Source organism: Lacerta agilis, chromosome 4 (genome assembly GCF_009819535.1).
Source record: "Lacerta agilis isolate rLacAgi1 chromosome 4, rLacAgi1.pri, whole genome shotgun sequence".
Taxonomy (NCBI): Eukaryota; Metazoa; Chordata; class Lepidosauria; order Squamata; family Lacertidae; genus Lacerta; species Lacerta agilis.
This window is the reverse complement of record NC_046315.1, coordinates 51,766,194-51,784,542: the sequence shown is the minus strand read 5'-3', so window position 1 is coordinate 51,784,542 and position 18,349 is coordinate 51,766,194. Positions and strand designations below refer to the sequence as shown.

Below are 18,349 nucleotides of genomic sequence, written 5' to 3'. Positions count from 1 at the left end.
ACAGAGCAAGGGGTAAGGGGAACGAGGAAAAAGAAAAAAAGAAAAATTAATTTGATGATGTAACAGTGAAGTCAGTTTGTAGAGTCAGTTCTAATGTGGAAATTACAGGCTGAATAATTTCCACTCAGGTGCTACATAGATCAGCTTACACAGTTAGGATTCTGGGATACAGAAGCAATGTCTGCTCTATATTTCTGAGAAATTAAAGTTTGACTTGTAACAGATATGTTTAGATTCTTATAGAACACATAGGTTGTTGGGTAGACAGAAGTAAGGATAAACACTAGCAATTTCAGATGATGTGCTGGGTAAAAATAGTAAATTGTTCTATATAAATGCCAATTGCAAGCAAATTATATAGTAGCACCTAGTGGTTGAAGGGGATGGTAATCTCCACATGTCAAGGTCCATTGTCAGGTAGTAGAAATTCATCTTTGTCTTGTAGATTTCCCCCTGAATGGCTAGGTTACTATTTACCATCTTCTTTATGCACACAAAAGTGCCTGGGGAGAAAATATCCCAAGAAATCAACTGATTTTTGTTTAGTGTGTTGTTGTTATTCTTTTGTCCAAGTCAATGCAATATGTTGAAGTAAAAATGTTCCATGGGTTTTTCAAAATGAAATCTTAACCTGGGAAGCAGACTTCAGTGATGGTTTAGGGATTTTACTACCCCCAATATATGTTAGATTTTTGCTTGAAGAAGTAAAATGTCCCCAAAGCTGCTTGTGTTAAGTTTTATTGTTTCGGTTCATAAACACACTTACCCTGGTTGCTTCTATTTTGGATGTCTTCCATTAAAAATTTCTCTCTCCTGTCTTCTGCTAACTCTTTGCCCCTGAAGATGTTGTTTACTACAAACAGCACATTGAGGGGCAAATAGCAGTTAGGTCAATTTCGGGAGAAAACTGGTGTAAGGCTGCAGTCTGTATCATAGAATCATAGAATTGTAGAGTTGGAAGGGAACACAAGGGTCATCTAGTCCAACCCCCTGCAATGTAGAAATATTTTGCCCAACATGGGGCTTGAAACATAAGAGTCTCATGCTCCATTAACTGAGCTATCTCCTTAACACATTCCAGATCAAGGCTCAGTGGCTGCTTTTTCTTCAAAATAAAAGCAGCTAGGTTAAACAAATTTGCTCAAGCATGTGACTACTGTTACATATAATTTGGCCCTAATACAATAATGTCACGAACCTGCTATATTTATTTTTAGTTGAATGGAAAACAAATGCTTCATGTGTAGCTGTGTCTGCAATATATGCTTGTGCTTGCCAGTATTAAAGGCTGAAGTGCTTGCAAGTATTAAAGGCAATCTATTAACCTCTTACTGTAGCAAGCCAGTAGAAATCCTAACAACGAATAATTGATTCTCAAATAGCTTTGTTCTTTTTTCATGTAAGTACATATCAATGTTTTTTTCCGTCAAGGATAGACCTGCAAAACTCATTGTACTTTATATATTTTTCAAGCTTTTTGTTATATTATCCCATGTTTATTTTACTGTAAATTAAATGCAACAAGATTTTTATAGTTTAGTTTAATGCATAAAGAGTTTGCACACCAAAAAGAGTAAAGTATGTTTTAAAGTTTTTTGGGGTAAATTATTGAAAATACACCAATTGCACATGTCAGCCACATCATTTTGGCATGTTCAGTCCTCATTATGATGCTAAATAATGTTCATACTTCAGGAAATAATTAGGAATTCTCTAACCAGCACTCGAAGAATTGAGATATTCATATAATATACAAGTGGGGGCCTGAAACACAATGTTGCAGTATGGAATGCTACTTTTTGTGGTTCCAGTTGGTCCATTCCATTGCCTCATGGTCTAGTTTCCTTAGGTGTCCAATATTTTCATCTTCATTCTTTTTAAAAAATTGTTCCCTCTTAAAAAAAAAAATCCCAATCTTCTTCATGGACTATCACCTATCTTTTATAACGCTGTCATATTTTCCTCAGTTTCAGAAATAGGTTAATGGTTCAGTTTGCAACTGCTATTTCCGTCAAAGACCTACCACAGTTGTAAGCATTAGGTCTGATTTTAAATTTTACATGCCTTTCAAACCCGGTGTCTCTCAACATTCTGATATCCCTGCTATCACTTTTTGTTCCATGCATGTCTTCTTATTTCCTTTATCTGTTCCCTGTTCTGCCAGCTTTATCCTTGTTTGCATGTTCAGAAATATTACAACCTTCTCCCCCTACCTCAGACCGTCTAAGTTTGTTTGGAATGTGGTGAAGGGAAGAAGACTCAGGAAAGTCAAATTGCTTTGCTTGCATAATTTTGGATGAATCCATTGTCAAATGACAACCTGACTTACTGATCATCCTTCCTTTTTACCCACCCCTTTGGGTAAGGAGACTGAGCAGACTGCAGACTCAATATTGTCTCCTTCCTAGTTCGCCATATTCATTTCCTTGGGTCTGTGCAAAATCCTCAGTGGTTCTTGTTCATCCTCAGACTATCCTAATTATTCATGGGTAGTCCGGGTGGCGCTGTGGTCTAAACAACAGAGCCTAGGCTTGCCGATCGGAAGAAGAAGAGTTTGGATTTGATATCCCGCTTTTCACTACCCGAAGGAGTCTCAAAGCGGCTCACATTCTCCTTTCCCTTCCTCCTAAACAACAAACACTCTGTGAGGTGTGACTGAGAGACTTCAGAGAAGTGTGACTAGCCCAAGGTCACCCAGCAGCTGCATGTGGAGGAGCGGAGACACAAACCCAGTTCCCCAGATTACGAGACTACCGCTCTTAACCACTACACCACATTGGTGTAGGTCGGCAGTTTGAATCCCCATGACGGGGTGAGCTCTTGTTGTTCTGTCCCAGCTCCTGCCCACCTAGCAGAATGAAAGCACGTGAAGTGCAAGTAGATAAATAAGTGCCGCTCCAGTAGGAAGGTAAACAGCGTTTCCATGCGTTGCTTTGGTTCGCCAGAAGCAGCTTAGTCACGCTGGCCACATGACCTGGAAGCTGTCTGCGGACAAACGCCGGCTCCCTCGGCCTGTAGAGCGAGATGAGCGCCGCAACCCCAGAGTCGTCTGCGAATGGACCTAACTGTCAGGGGTAACTTTTCCTTTACTAGTCCAAGTCTCTTCCTCCCCCCCCCCCATTGCCCAGTTTTAGTCTCTCCTTCCCTTCTTTTAGGAACATGGATATTTTACACATCCCTCTATAAAAACCATGTTTGCTGTCTGTTCCTGAGCTCCAGCTTGTCGCAATTAACTCACTTTTGCTCTCACACAACCACTTTATTGATAAGGAGACTGATGGCTTCTGAGTCATTTAATTGATGTATTTTACTTAAAATTAGTTGTCCCTCTTGTTCAATCAGTCGAGGATGCTCTGCAAACTTGCACAGTATGGTAATTTTGGAAATGGCTAACTGAAGAAACGCTCTTGTTAGCAAAAATCATAATACATCTGAATAGTGGAAGATTCAGGACAGATTAAAAGTACTTCACACTATGCATTGTTAAACTGTGGAATTCCCTGTCATAAACTCTGGTGGTGGCAAGCTTGGTTTTAGGATTAAGTACATCATGATTGTGGCTTTAAGTTACTCCCAAGATCAAAGGCAGCATGCCTCTGAATACCAGTTGCTGGGGAACAACAGAGGGAGAGGTCTATTGCCCTCACATCTAGCCCTCACATCCCATTGGCATCTGATTGGGGAGGAAAGATGCTGGACTAGCTAGGCCTTTGCTCTCATTTAGCTACTTTTCTTACATTCTTGATAGTGTGCTGCTATAGTAGTAATAGCAACATTTTGCTCAAAGTGCTTCATTTACTTGATCTGTATCCTGATTCTGTAAAACAGCTTAATATTAGTGATTTATGCAAGACTTGTAACAAATCTTCATGTCTGAAATATTCTATACCACCTATTATCAGACATTTTTCTGCATTAAAAAGTCTGGTCCATGTTGGTGTCTATTGTTACATTTTTGTGGCAATCCTCTATGCACTGTTGTTCTGCCTCCTGAATTGTGCTTCACTATGCTTAAATATTTAAATTTAGGTAACAGTATTAGCTTTCTTTTATGAAAAAAGGAAGACTGATTATGATAACTCTTTTCTGTAGTAAAACCCATTGTCTTCATTATGTATGTACAGTATTCCTGTAACAAAATCAGCATCAATGCATTCTTTGTGTCTAATTTTTTAGAAGGCTTTTTGTTTTGGTGAGAGAGTACTGCTGTTGAATTGTGTTTTGACCTACTTTTTCATTCACGTTACAAACTAAAGACTGGAAATATGAAATGTAAGGGTGACAATCTGACTACTTTCTAAGACTTGAATATGTTCACAAGTTGCAAAGCCCTTAATTCAGGTTTGTCCCCAGCATTGTGGACCATATGTGCACAGAGTGTTCCATAGTTGGCACTGGAAACATTCTGCATGTTCTCTGTCTCCATGAAAAGTTGTGGGAATCCACTAATGCAAAGTCCTCAGGCTTGTTGACTGCAAAGGTTGTGTGGGAAGGGCTATAACTTTGTCTTGAAAAAAATTACCTGAAAATAAGCCCTACTGGGTGCAGTTTGACTTAAAGGTAAATGTGCTCTGAATCTCACTTTAAGCCACATCATTCTATTCCCCACCCCATACTTAGTGACTTACAGTATTCTTATATTGCCATAATGTAGAGACTCAAAACAACATCTGAAGTCTGGCAACAGATTGCTTTTTTAATACATGATACCTGAACCATCTGCACTTAGAGTAATTAAAGAAAGTGACTGTTTTGGATTCAGTTTCAACGTTAGAAAATGTCACAGAAAATATCCTTTTGAGTCTCAGAGTTATAGGGGATTGGTGTGAAGCAGGTGGGTGGTTTTAAATATATAGACTCTGTGTCTTATAAAGTATACTCTGGAGAAACTTTTTAATTTGGCAGTAGTTTACTTAACTATGACATCAGCTGCAAAGATCTGGCAAAAATGGAGCATATCCAAACCTGCAAATGTTTTTTTACCCCTTTAGTGTGGTTTCTAGCTAATGTACATAAGAGACCTGGATGTGTGTGGAAGGTGGCATCTTCCTCAAAGTTATGAAATGCTGTCACATTAACATTGTTAGTGCATTGTCATATAATCTGATAATCAAATAAAACCTCTAGATCCTTTTTAGCTAAGTACGAGAATGTTTGTATTTTGCTTTAGCAAAGAAAGGAAATGGCAAAATCTTACTATGGTTAACAATATTGGCAGAAATTAAAGTTGGACTTCAAGTGTTAGGCAGATTTTTATCTTTTTTACCTGGAGACAGCTGTGACATGCAGAAGTTGAACGGCTGCTATCTGAAGATGAAAAACTTTTACTTTTGATGGTTTACCCATATTGCTGAATGTATGTTAAGTAAACAATGGCTACCAGTGCTAAGACACCACTGAAGTCTGAAATATATGCCATCAATCTTATGAAGGTGAGCATTAAAATGTTTTGTATATGTTTCTTAACAAGCTAAGGAAATTGTGGGTGTGCAGATAAACTAACATAACATGTGGCTGCTAGGAAGGCATCAGGACTTAAAATGAGTAACACCTGAACAGCAGTTCCAAGATCAAGGCAAACATTGAATTCTTTGAATCAGTTTTCTAATTGTGCACAATTTGAAAACCAGAGGTACAGGTTGGCAGTTCGAATCCCCGCAATGAGGTGAGCTCCCATTGCTCGGTCCCTGCTCCTGCCAACCTAGCAGTTTGAAAGCACATCAAAGTGCAATTAGATAAATAGGTACCACTCCGTTGGGAAGGTAAACAGTGTTTCCATGCGCTGTTCTGCGGACAAACGTAAAGCGAGATGAGTGCCGCAACCCCAGAGTCGTCAGCGACTGGACTTAACAGTCAGGGGTCCCTTTACCTATACCATTATGATCATTCTTGTGATTACTTTCTTTACTTTTCAATGTCTTATCCCATAATGGGTATGAAAAATACTAAGATATGTATAAAATACATCAATGTCAACCTATTCCAAGCAGAGAAAGATTATGCTTAATGCTTAAGATTGCTTTGTGCCATAGGCTGGTTAGCATATTACCTTTTTAGTCACTCAAGGTACATTGCAGTGAGGATCCAGAAAGACAGGGGCATCCAACTTACTTACTTCTAAGATTTATATATCACTTTTTATTACTAACATTCAAGTCAGCTTTCCTGTTATTCTTTCCAGAGGGTATAATAATAATAATGCAGTAAAAAAATACAATTGACCATTAATGTAAGGGTACTTATAGACTGTAACTATTTTGTGGGAGGGATTCAAGTGCATACTGGAAATTTAGGTTTGTACAATTAAAAATAGGAAAGACACTTAAAAGTGTGGTTTGAACAAATGATTAATGGGAGGATGTGTGAACACTCTGCAAGTAAATCAGGATGAATGCTCACTGTTTTATAACTGCCCCATAAAGAAATCAGAAAAATTACTCAATAAAGACCAGATGCAGTCTTACTTACCATGTAAGCTATGTGTAAGCAAATCAGGGCAGATGCTGAATAGACTTCAGAACAATTAGTAATCCTAATTAAAATAAAGTAATAAATCAACAGTAGACAAGCCTCAAGTTTTCATTTAAAACGAAAGCAGTAGATGAATAAGCAAGTTTCCAAATGCATAACCAGAGACACAAAATCAAACCTTTCTGTTCTTCCCTATCCAGCAGGTGCATCTGTCTTGCTTGCCCATCAGCATCCCCAGATATCAGTGTAGGGACATACTGTAATGTTTTAGTAGCTTGTATACGGGTCCATGTCATAGTGCTGATTACAAGGTTTTTTCTTCCAGAGGGATTCAACATTCAATTATGATTCAAATATTTTAAAGAGCATGCCTAGCATGTGGCAGCGGTGGCAGCAAAAACAAAACAAACCCTACTGTGTTGCCACCATTGCATCCTCAAGTTGCTATGGCAGTGTTTTTCAACCTTTTTTGGGCGAAGGCACACTTGTTTCATGAAAAAAATCACGAAGCACACCACCATTAGAAAATTTAACTCTGTGCCTATATTGACTATATATAAAGTAATTCTCTTGAATAGGAATCAAATAAACACAAAGAAAGTATTTTATAATTACTTTATTATGAAATAGTAAGTAAACAAAAATATGAAAAATTATAAAATACTTTATCCAGTAAGCAACCAGGGCCTGTTTGGCTGAACACAAAGCTGATATTCTGGCTGGAATTTTTCCCACGGCACACCAGGCAACATCTCGCGGCACACTAGTGTGCCGCGGAACAGTGGTTGAAAAACACTGTGCTATGGAACATTTCTTAGGGTGGTGAGTCATCTCATGAAAGCTTTAGGCCCAGGAACGTCAGTCTGTCCCTACTCACAGAAGTCTGTTGTGACACATTTGCCATGTGCTTTAAGGGCAATAGCACTGATTTCTGCTCCAGCCTTGATGCCACAATTGATGTAGGTCTGGTGTAGGTTGCAATCCCTTGCTGTAGGCAGGATTTAACCCCTGCTCATCAGCTGATAGCGCAGGTTGATCAGCTGATAGCGCAGGTTAAATGCTGCTTTGGATGGATCATGAGTGATGCCAGCATGATTTGGAGGAAACGGCCTTGCAGGCCAACTTGGACTGCCTGGTGAGCCAAGATTGACCTGTGAGCCCTGCTTTATAAGAAAACATAACTTCCTAAAAACAGCCTCGTTTGTGACCTGAGGTTGGTTTTTATTGTGGTTAGCATATCTGTTCAGGGTTACCAGCAGAAGAAAGATTAACTTTTAAAAGCAGCAAGAGGAAAGTTAATGGAAAAAATGGATCGTTAGCACATAATTCAAACCTTAAGCACGTACTTCAGAGCTACGTTAAATGTTACATACATTTGCCGAAAATATATTGGATATTGAAATACTGTTTTTATGCTTGTTTATGTTGTTGAAAAAGCATAGCAGCAGGTTTTATTGCTTACCTATAGTCCTTTACAATTATTGATGAAAACTTAGCATATGCATCTTGCAAATAAACCACAAATAGCAAAAGATTAATATAATCAGTGCCGGATCACCTCATTTGTCTCCGGGAGTGCCGGATCACCTCATTTGTCTCCTGAGAAATCTCTATGTGGGACAAGAAGCTACAGTTAGAACTGGATATGGAACAACTGATTGGTTCAAAATTGGGAAAGGAGTACGACAAGGCTGTATATTGTCTCCCTGCTTATTTAACTTATATGCAGAATTCATCATGCGAAAGGCTGGGCTGGATGAATCCCAAACCGGAATTAAGATTGCCGGAAAAAATATCAACAACCTCAGATATGCTGATGATACTACCCTGATGGCAGAAAGTGAGGAGGAATTAAAGAACCTTTTAATGAGGGTGAAAGAGGAGAGCGCTAAATATGGTCTGAAGCTCAACATCAAAAAAACTAAGATCATGGCCACTGGTCCCATCACCTCCTGGCAAATAGAAGGGGAAGAAATGGAGGCAGTGAGAGATTTCACTTTCTTGGGTTCCATGATCACTGCAGATGGTGACAGCAGTCACGAAATTAGAAGACGCCTGCTTCTTGGGAGAAAAGCAATGACAAACCTAGACAACATCTTAAAAAGCAAAGACATCACCTTGCCGACAAAGGTCCGTATAGTTAAAGCTATGGTTTTCCCAGTAGTAATGTATGGAAGTGAGAGCTGGACCATAAAGAAGGCTGATCGCCGAAGAATTGATGCTTTTGAATTATGGTGCTGGAGGAGACTCTTGAGAGTCCCATGGACTGCAAGAAGATCAAACCTATCCATTCTCAAAGAAATCAGCCCTGAGTGCTCACTAGAAGGACAGATCCTGAAGTTGAGGCTCCAGTACTTTGGCCACCTCATGAGAAGAGAAGACTCCCTAGAAAAGACCCTGATGTTGGGAAAGATGGAGGGCACAAGGAGAAGGGGACGGCAGAGGATGAGATGGTTGGACAGTGTTCTCGAAGCTACTAACATGAGTTTGGCCAAACTGCGGGAGGCAGTGAAGGATAGGCGTGCCTGGCGTGCTCTGGTCCATGGGGTCACGAAGAGTCGGACACGACTGAACGACTGAACAACAACAACAACAATATAATCAGAAAATGTAATTTTGATATATGTATTTTTTAAAATTCCAACTACTGAAAGAATCTGCTCTCAAGTGTTTGCTGCTATTTTGTCAGAACCACGGTTGATCAAAAGTAAATCAATATAATGAACTATAAGTCTTAAAATGATTAACATCCTAGGAACTAAAGGAACCAAGATGAACTCTTTGTTTGACTTCCTGCATATAATGCAAACACTAAAAAGTAGAATAAATAATCATGAATAGTTTTTTTTAACTACTAAAATAGCTGAATTAAAAACAGTTTCAATTCACACTAACCTTGAACTGGAAACTTATTTGTACAAAAGAGATGCGGAAACCTCCAGCAGGCCAGATTCTCAAACTGGGCAAAAAGAAAACCCCAGTCTTTCTCCTCTTCCAAACTGCTAAGCAAACTAAATAAACAGTCAGTCCTTGGCCTCTGTACTTAGAATTGAATTCAAATAATTGTTCTTCCCCTGCCACCTCCACCACAAGCAGCCATGTAGCCTTCAGGATGCTCTGCAGCAGACTGCTTATCAAGGTTCTCATAGGGTTGAAGTGGGGTAAGGTGAACAGCCACTGCAGCAGCTGTCTCCTGCCTTGGAGGTTTTTAAACAGAAGTTGGATGATCATCTGTCATGGATGCTTTAGCTGACATTCCTGCATTGCAGGAGGTTGGGCTAGATGACCCTTGGGGTCCCTTCCAACTCTTAAGATTTATGATTCTAAACCCTCATGCAAAACGCCCCGAAAGGCTAAACAAGAACAATAGGTGACATATTGCATTATGTGGTATGCACAAAACTGTCACATAACTAAGTGCAGATTGCTTGAACACCTGTCATTCTGCTTACACCCATAGATATGTATGTTTTGAGCAATCCACTTCATCTTAGAATTTATTATAAAGAATATTGCTTTATTATTAGTGCTATTTAGAACTTTTCATTGTTCATTATTCTGAGGAATGACACTGCTAATTCCTGTTATAATGAAATAATGGAATTTATGTTTTAGCTGAAAGTAATTTAGCTGAAAGGTAGTTACAGGTGGGTAGCCGTGTTGGTCTGCCATAGTCAAAACAAAATCGAAAATTCTTTCTAGTAGCACCTTAGAGACCAACAGCTGAAAGGTAATTTAATTTATGACTTAAGTGAAAATAAATGCTATATAAAAATTCCTGCTGTTCTTTAATACTTGTGGCTGATACCAAACATTCAAACAGTTCTGTTGCATCTTCTGCTTGGCACATTATTGAAGTTTGTTTTAAGAAAATACCGTAAGATGCTTTGCAACCCAAATCCTATAATGGAAACGTTTTTAAAGTGCAAATTTAAAAATATATTGCTATGGTGAAATGTTCCAAGACAACCTATGGGGTATGATGTCATTAAAATTGCTGCAGTAAAGAATTCAGTATACATGGCTTTTGTCAATGACTGATAGCTTTTTCAGTACTGTGAAATGCTATTATATTTTGCTGGAATAGCTGCATGGCAAACTTAATCCTATATGGTGGCAAGCCTGCAGTTTTTATGACTGAAAAAGACATCACTAACAGACTAGTGAAATGTTTTAATCTTCTAAAAGGTCTAAAAACATTGGTTACATTCTGTTTATTGTGACTACTTGGTAAAAATAATTTATTTCTGAAATACTGAAAGGAAATCAGCAATTGCTTTCATATTAAACTACTGCTCATTCACATACAGGAGGTTTCTCCCCCCCCCCCCAGTAGACTTTTGGGCATTTCTGACATGAACATGGTACTCTTTATGTGAGAGAGTGTTTTCTTATGCATGAACGGTATTAATTTTTTATATTGTATGTTTTCAGCTTAGGATGATGTTTAGCCTTTGACCTAACCACTTTCTTACAATAAACAGTTTGTTGATGAGAGCAGCTGCTAAGAAGATTGCTTCCAGACTGTTCTCACAGCACTGAGTGAGAGAAAAAGTAAAGCAGAGTGCACCTTACAAAGGGCAGGCATTGCAAAATTATATTCACTGTGCTTGCATTATATTATATTACATTACATTATATTACATTATATTATATCAACATTTGTATATTTATACATTGAAATACTTGGTAGCAGAGTGTACAACAGCATGGTTGTGTGTCTTCAAAAATAAGTTGCTGAAAAAAATACTTATATTTGCAATGATTCTGGAGTAGAACTTGGATGCAGTGGTAGCTGTAAAGTTGGTAGAGATTTTCTTCTAAATTATGAAACTATTCCAATTAGTACATAAGGGTGTAGTTGGAGAGATTCTTTGATGCCTGGAATTTGGGCCTTCTTGGTTTGGAAAAAATGTGAACAAGTGGGGACATGATAGAGGTGCAGAAAACCATGCATGTATGGGGGATGTCATACTTCCTCTCTCATACTGTACAGTGTAATTTGCTGCAACAGATTTGCTGCAACAGATTATGGTGATTACTAGGGATGTACAAACTTCCCAACATTTTTTCTTACATAGATACACATTCATCTGGTATTTTTTCATTCTGCTGCAATGAGTTTATTTTACCCAATTCTTTCTTCAGGTTTGTCATGTGGAAATAAATGTATTTTCAAATACATATGAAAACATATACCATCGAGTACAATAGACATGCCTCGTCCATCAACATATTTGCAAATCAAAACCTTCCACATGTGTTTCCCTTCAAAGCTAATGAGTTTCCAGAGAGGTAGTCTTGTAGCAAAACAATGAGTCTTGTGCGTGTTAAAGACGAAAGTTAATGAAGTTGCTGATCGCCCATCACAAAACTATATGTAGCTGCAATTTTGACCATGTGTCTACTTAGGTGGCGCTGTGGGTTAAACCACTGGGCCTAGGGCTTGCCAATCAGAAGGTCAGCGGTTTGAATCCCCGCAACGGGGTGAGCTCTTGTTGTTCGTTCCCAGCTCCTGCCCACCTAGCAGTTTGAAAGCACGTCAAGTGCAAGTAGATAAATAGGTACCGCTCTGGCGGGAAGCTAAACTGTTTCCGTGCGCTGCTCTGGTTCAGCAGAAGCGGCTTAGTCATGCTGGCCACATGACCTGGAAGCTGTACACCGGCTCCCTCGGCCAATAAAGCGAGATGAGCGCCGCAACCCCAGAGTCGTCCGCAACTGGGCCTAATGGTCAGGGGTCCCTTTACCTTTACCTTACTCATTATGTTCAATTCAATGTAATGGGCCTTACTCCTAGGTAAGTGAGATTATGTTTGCAGCCTATCAGTAAGCTTGAGAGGATTGAAGCTCATGTCACTCACTTAACAACATAGAAGTGTTTTTTATTAGAAAAATTATTTCTTAATTGCTTATTTAATACAGCAAATGGTTATGCATTTGCATGTGCTAAAACAGTGTTGAAGCTAATTTATGTTTTAAACTGTTTATAGTAAATTTTTGTGTGTGCCAATGTTTTCCTGCTATGTGAAGAACAATGATGTTTTTTTCAGTTGAGATTTGACTGGGAGTAGGGCAAAAAATATTTTAAGATTTGAAAATAATGATTAAGAGGGTGGGTGGTAAAAAATGAGCAGTCAAATACAGATGGTTCTTCCCACCTTGTCAAAGAAGTTTGGACTTTTAACTGAGGACACTGATAAAGTATACAGCTAATAAAAGAGATCACTTCTTTCATGTGAAAAGAATAATAATGAACAATGCAGGGGTCATCAGCCCCATGTCCACAGGTATCACAATGCCTATGAAGGCTTCCAGTGGTACACCAATCAGGCAGACCCAGGCAATGAGCTTTAATTTTAAAAAATCAAGTCTCTAGCACAAGTTACGGGGGGAAATGTGCAGGTACCATTGAAGAGATTTCTATGAAATGAGATTTATATGAAAAATATATTTTTCCTGGTAATGCAGGATGCTCCGTGTTGTTATTAGATGCCAACAGCACCTGGTTGTGTGTGTGTGTGTGTGAGAGAGAGAGAGAGAGAGAGAGAGAGAGAGCGCACCATATTCAGGAGTAGCAAACCGTAGCTGACTTCTCATGGTAAGCATACGGTTGTTGGTAGGATGGTGGTTTTCTGTCTAATTTTGTGTATTGCCATGCCTCTCCATAGCAGCCATTTTGTGACTGCCACTCTCGGCAATCTCTCAAAACTTCCTCACAATCCAAAAAAGTTGGCCACCCTTGGAAAAATGTGCTCTGTTGGATTTTAAAATCCACAGGAGAACATTGATTAAGACTGCAATCTTAATTCCACTTACCTGAGAGTTAAGTTCCATTGAATTCAGTGGGAATTATTTCTGAGTGGTCATGGTTAGGATTGCAGCCTTAGTGCATATAGGCTGTTTCCCAGCAACAAGCAGCAACTTATACAAAGTCATCAAACTGAGGCACCTGTTGGACAACGGCAAATATACATAAATGAATATCTAAATAACATATGTTGCAAAGCAATTTGAATGGCTGTTCAATTTGTACTGTATATCTGTTTTTGCATGTTAAATTTTTTTGTAGAGAAATAAGGTGGAAAGCTTTCATAGTAAGAGTCTGTGTTGTGATGGGGCTCAGGTGAATAGATGAAAGGAAATTAATTTGTGGTGCATTTTCAGTGGATTCCTCTGACATTCCTAGTTACTGTTTTAGTTTCATTGTAATATTTTTAGTGTTCTTTTAAATGTGTGTGCTTTTTGTGTTTTTTACTGTTTCTCCTGTTTTTATTATACATCACTTTGTGATGATTGTTTAGAAGGCAGTTAATAAATTAATGATACTAATAGTGATGGTTATCAGCTTAGATGGCTTTAAAGGGAACAGAAGATAAAACTAGCAATGGTACTCAACATGATGAATGGGAACTGTATAATGCCTGTGAACACCGGTTGCTGGGGAGCACATTGGAGTGACTGGTTTTGTGCTCATGTCCTGCTTATGGGTTTCCAACAGGCATCCGATTGTTAATTGTGAGAATAGAATGCTGGATGAAATAAGTTTTGGACTAATCCAGCAGAGCTCTTCTTAGATTCTTAGAAGGGCGTTCAGTTGGCCCTTATGCCCACTTTTGTTCTGCATTAATTTATGACAGCCTACAACAATAATTTTAGACAGGGCATTGTGAGGCCAAAAGCACATTGATTGTGAAGAGTTTGCTGTATGTCATAGTCACAGTTTGATAGGTTGTGTCTGGCAAATCCTTAAAAGTTAAATTTATTGCACTGTAGCTGTACAGTATTATCTGCACAATCTGAATTTCCAAATGAACGAGTACCGAGGTTTGTCCTTATTTGCATTAATGCAAGCATGTCTGCCAACTTTATTTAAAACAGAATTTTGTGAAATGTTACCCAGATTAGGCCCCCACATTTATCTAAGTTTGCTGTCTTCATCTGAGAAAAAAATAAAATATCTTTATCAGCTTTGTGCGTTATGTTAAACTTGTATTTCTGCAAACTTTAAATTACTATTTCTTATCATTATGTGCTAAAACAACATGGTGTAGGTGAGAAGCAACACTCCCACTTTCAGAGTTGCCCTACTTAGCGGGGTGGGGGAACGGGAGGTGTCATCCTAGTATAGGAAATCAAACTACTTTTTGAAATATTTTTTTGTGTGGTTCCTGGGATCATAGCAGATGTCACTTTTTATCAGTGGACCACTTTCAGGTATTGACTGTGTTGGCGCTGGTGTTACCATTTCCTTTATTTTGGATCACACAAGGCTCCTATTGCTACTGTTTTAGATTGTAGTTTGTTTGTGTTGGAAGAATGACATGGAAGGTCTCCAAAGGACATTTGACAGTTTCACTTTCGTATGTCTGGGTGTAATATAGCAAGTAAAGTATGTGCACCATTTCAGTTTCTTCATGGTGTTCAATTAAGACCCAGAGTGTAGTACTTTTTAAAACAAAAATCAAAGACATTATTGATAAATTTTTACCCTTTTCTAAATTTCAAATAAGGGTGATTCTTGAACCAAACTTTTTACAAGTGAAAATAAGCTAGAAAAATAACATTTTAGCTATATGAAGGTGTGATATCTATAAATTCAGCCATGTTAGAAACGGGTTATTCATAGTCTTCGCTACACTGCTGCTACTCTGTGTATAAGTTTCAGTTGGCAGCAAATTTTAATAAATATATGGTCTTATAGAATTTAAGTTCAAGCTCTATGTGTATTAAGCTTTATAGATTTTTGACAGTGTTCTTGTTAGCTTACAAGTTGTTATTTCAAGGATTTTTTATCTATACTAGATGTCAGCTATTATGCACTGTGTAAAAAATATAATTGATTTCATATACCCATCCTCTACTACATGACCTTTTCTTAAATTTTGGAAAATGTACTTCCTTATTATTTTATTCTTTTTTTAAAGCTGTTTTTGACGTGTACATTACAAACATGTCAGAATATGAATAGCATTCATACTTTGGAGAGCTTTCTGTAGTTTTAACATGACCAGATTTGGCACTTGATTAACAGTTACAGGGTGGGTGAGTGAGTACTTAATGCTTTCCTAATTTCCATTCCTTTACTCCAGATTGTTTCACAATGGCCTTCCCCCCTACAAGGTTCCAGTTGCATGTGTGCAAGAGTTACATTATTTTTGTCCAAGATCTTAATTCTTTAGGTTTAGTAATTCTTTAGGTTCACTGCCAAAATGACCATGAAACATTTGCACCAACATTGAAGTTGATGCGCATGCATGAGACTTAAAATCTATGCCTACTATAAAGCAATAGCTGAAATAGCATTTGTATTTTCTTTAAAAAAATATATTGGAACTTATTCCTAGAAACCAAAAAGCCTCAAAGTTCATTGAAGTGAGTTTATGTAAGTTTATGTAACTATGGTTTGCTCCATGGCAGGGATGCAGGGGAAAGCACATACAGTAGTGTAATGTAAGATCCTTTAGATTTCAGTTTGTTCATGTTTTCTTTGGTGACACAATAATGAGATAATTTTTACCTTTCCATTTCATGTGATAAATGCCATGTGATGTCAGCTAATATTTACTATGTTAACGAAACAGATATCTTTTCCCCGCATTGTTGAATGCTGACGGTATTGTTGGTATACAATTGACAAGAAATATTTACACATGCAACCACTGAGATGAAATAACACCTCCTGTCATGTAAAAAAGGAGTTTTGAAGTTGACTCTGAAAGAGTTATCTAGCCATTTAGTAATATGCAAAAAGTGGGAGCTATTACGTCACATCATCCTTCGGTATAACAAGTGGGGTATTGCATACAGTTGTCCATATTACTAACAGTAGGCTTAATGGTGCAAAGTGAGTCCCCATGGCTTGCTTCAGATGTAATAGAGGCAACCCTTTATTTATGTGGGGGTTACATTCCGAAGCACTACATGCATCAGTGAAATCACATATATTTGTAACACCATTGGGAAAAGCTTGCAAACACCCCATTCCGCTCCTGCCCCACCCCTTTTTGTGACTTTTTTTGGTCACTTCCAGGTTCGATGCACTGCACATGTGCACGGTCACACACATATTGAGCACGTGTAAATGGGGAGGTTGCCCATATACATTTTAAAAGGGGAAAGGTGGTTTAAATTTGTGAACATAAAATCATTGTATAACACTTAAGATTATAAACTCAAATTTGTTATTTTGGTAGGAGCTTAATAACTTACTTTAAAGCCCTAAATGGCCTCGGCCCAGTATACCTGAAGAAGCGTCTCCACCCTCATCATTCTGCCCAGACACGGAGATCCAGCACGAGGGCCTTCTGGCAGTTCCCTCACTGCGAGAAGCAAAGCTACAGGGAACCAGGCAGAGGGCTTTCTCGGTAGTGGCACCCACCCTGTGGAACGCCCTCCCATCAGATGTCAAAGAGATAAAAAACTACCTGACATTTAGAAGACATCTGCAGGCAGCCCTGTTTAGGGAAGTTTTTAATGTGTGACATCGTAATGTATTTTTAATCTATGTTGGAAGCCACCCAGAGTGGCTTGGGAAACCCAGCCAGATGAGCAGGGTACAAATAAATTATTATTATTATTATTATTATTATTATTATTATTATTATCATCATCATCATCATCATACTTAAATGGAGCTGTCATTGACTAATATTCTACCAGTTTTAGGGTAGGTTGTTATTGATACAAATGCTTGTGTGTTTTTAATAGCAAAACTTTAAAGTGTTTGAAGAGTGCCACCTTCATAATAATAATAATAATAATTTTATTATTTATACCCTGCCCATATGACTGGGTTTCCCCAGCCACTCTAGGCAGCGTACAGCATATAGTGAAACATAATAAAACATCCAACATTAAAAACTTCCCGATACAGGGCTGCAAATATAGAGATTTGCTGTGATGGCACATTCAAATACCAGCAGGTGTCTGTGTAAAACACAGTCCAAGCAAATGCATGCATCCTTAGCTAATTAAACATGGTTTAATTTTAACACACATGGCTGCTGATACATGTTTTGTGTTCTTTCTCATAATTTGATGCTGGCTTCTGTAATCATTACCAGGAACCTTGGTCTCACAATTGTATTCTTTATGTGGTTTTTTTTGACAAGGTCTCAAGGGAATATAAGGTCAGATATTTGAACATTAGTACCAACACCTTTCATTTAAGTGGCCACTAGAGGCTGCCACAAAACAGTGCACACCTTGGTCTATAGCTTGTAAATAGTGTTAAGTTCTGAGTTCTGGAATCAAAGCACTTAGCTGTAGGGATTTTCTTTTTGTTCATAGCTTTGAAAAAGTAGTTTACAGATACACATATAGGTTTGTTTCATTTTTATTAATTTTTATGACTTATCCATATCCCTAGAAATAATAATATATTTCTGAGATAATGCTTAATAGAACTGGATATGGATTAGGCCTACTATTGGCAATGGTCTTCCCTTGTTTCATACACTTTCATATGCCAATATATTTTAAAAGAAGCCCCTTTTTGACTCTAAACAAAATATTGTGGATTTTATGGATAAAGCAACAAAAACACACCATCAGAAGATGGTTTGACTATTGTCCATCCAAAAGAGAAGAGATTATAACATGCCAGCTTAAAACATATAAAATACAATGAAATCAATCTATGAATAGCTATAAAACATCAGTAAAACATCACTAGATACTGGTAGATGCATTCAGACCATCAGCATCCTTTTGGCTCAGGTAAAAACCTTTTTATGAACAAGCAGATGATAAATTTTCAAGTAAATAATGCAATGGTGCATCAAATAATGCGGCACGGACTGTTTCAAACTGACTTTAAAACTCACTGAGTTGATAAGCATAGCATGTGTTGGGAAAACTGTTGTTAGAAAACCTCATC

The 18,349-nt window shown here is 38.1% G+C and overlaps 1 protein-coding gene across 1 annotated transcript in view; it reads left to right on the top strand.

Moving 5' to 3' along the window:
- HLCS (holocarboxylase synthetase) overlaps positions 1-18,349 on the top strand; it is an 89,968-nt gene that overhangs the window by 13,096 nt on the left and 58,523 nt on the right.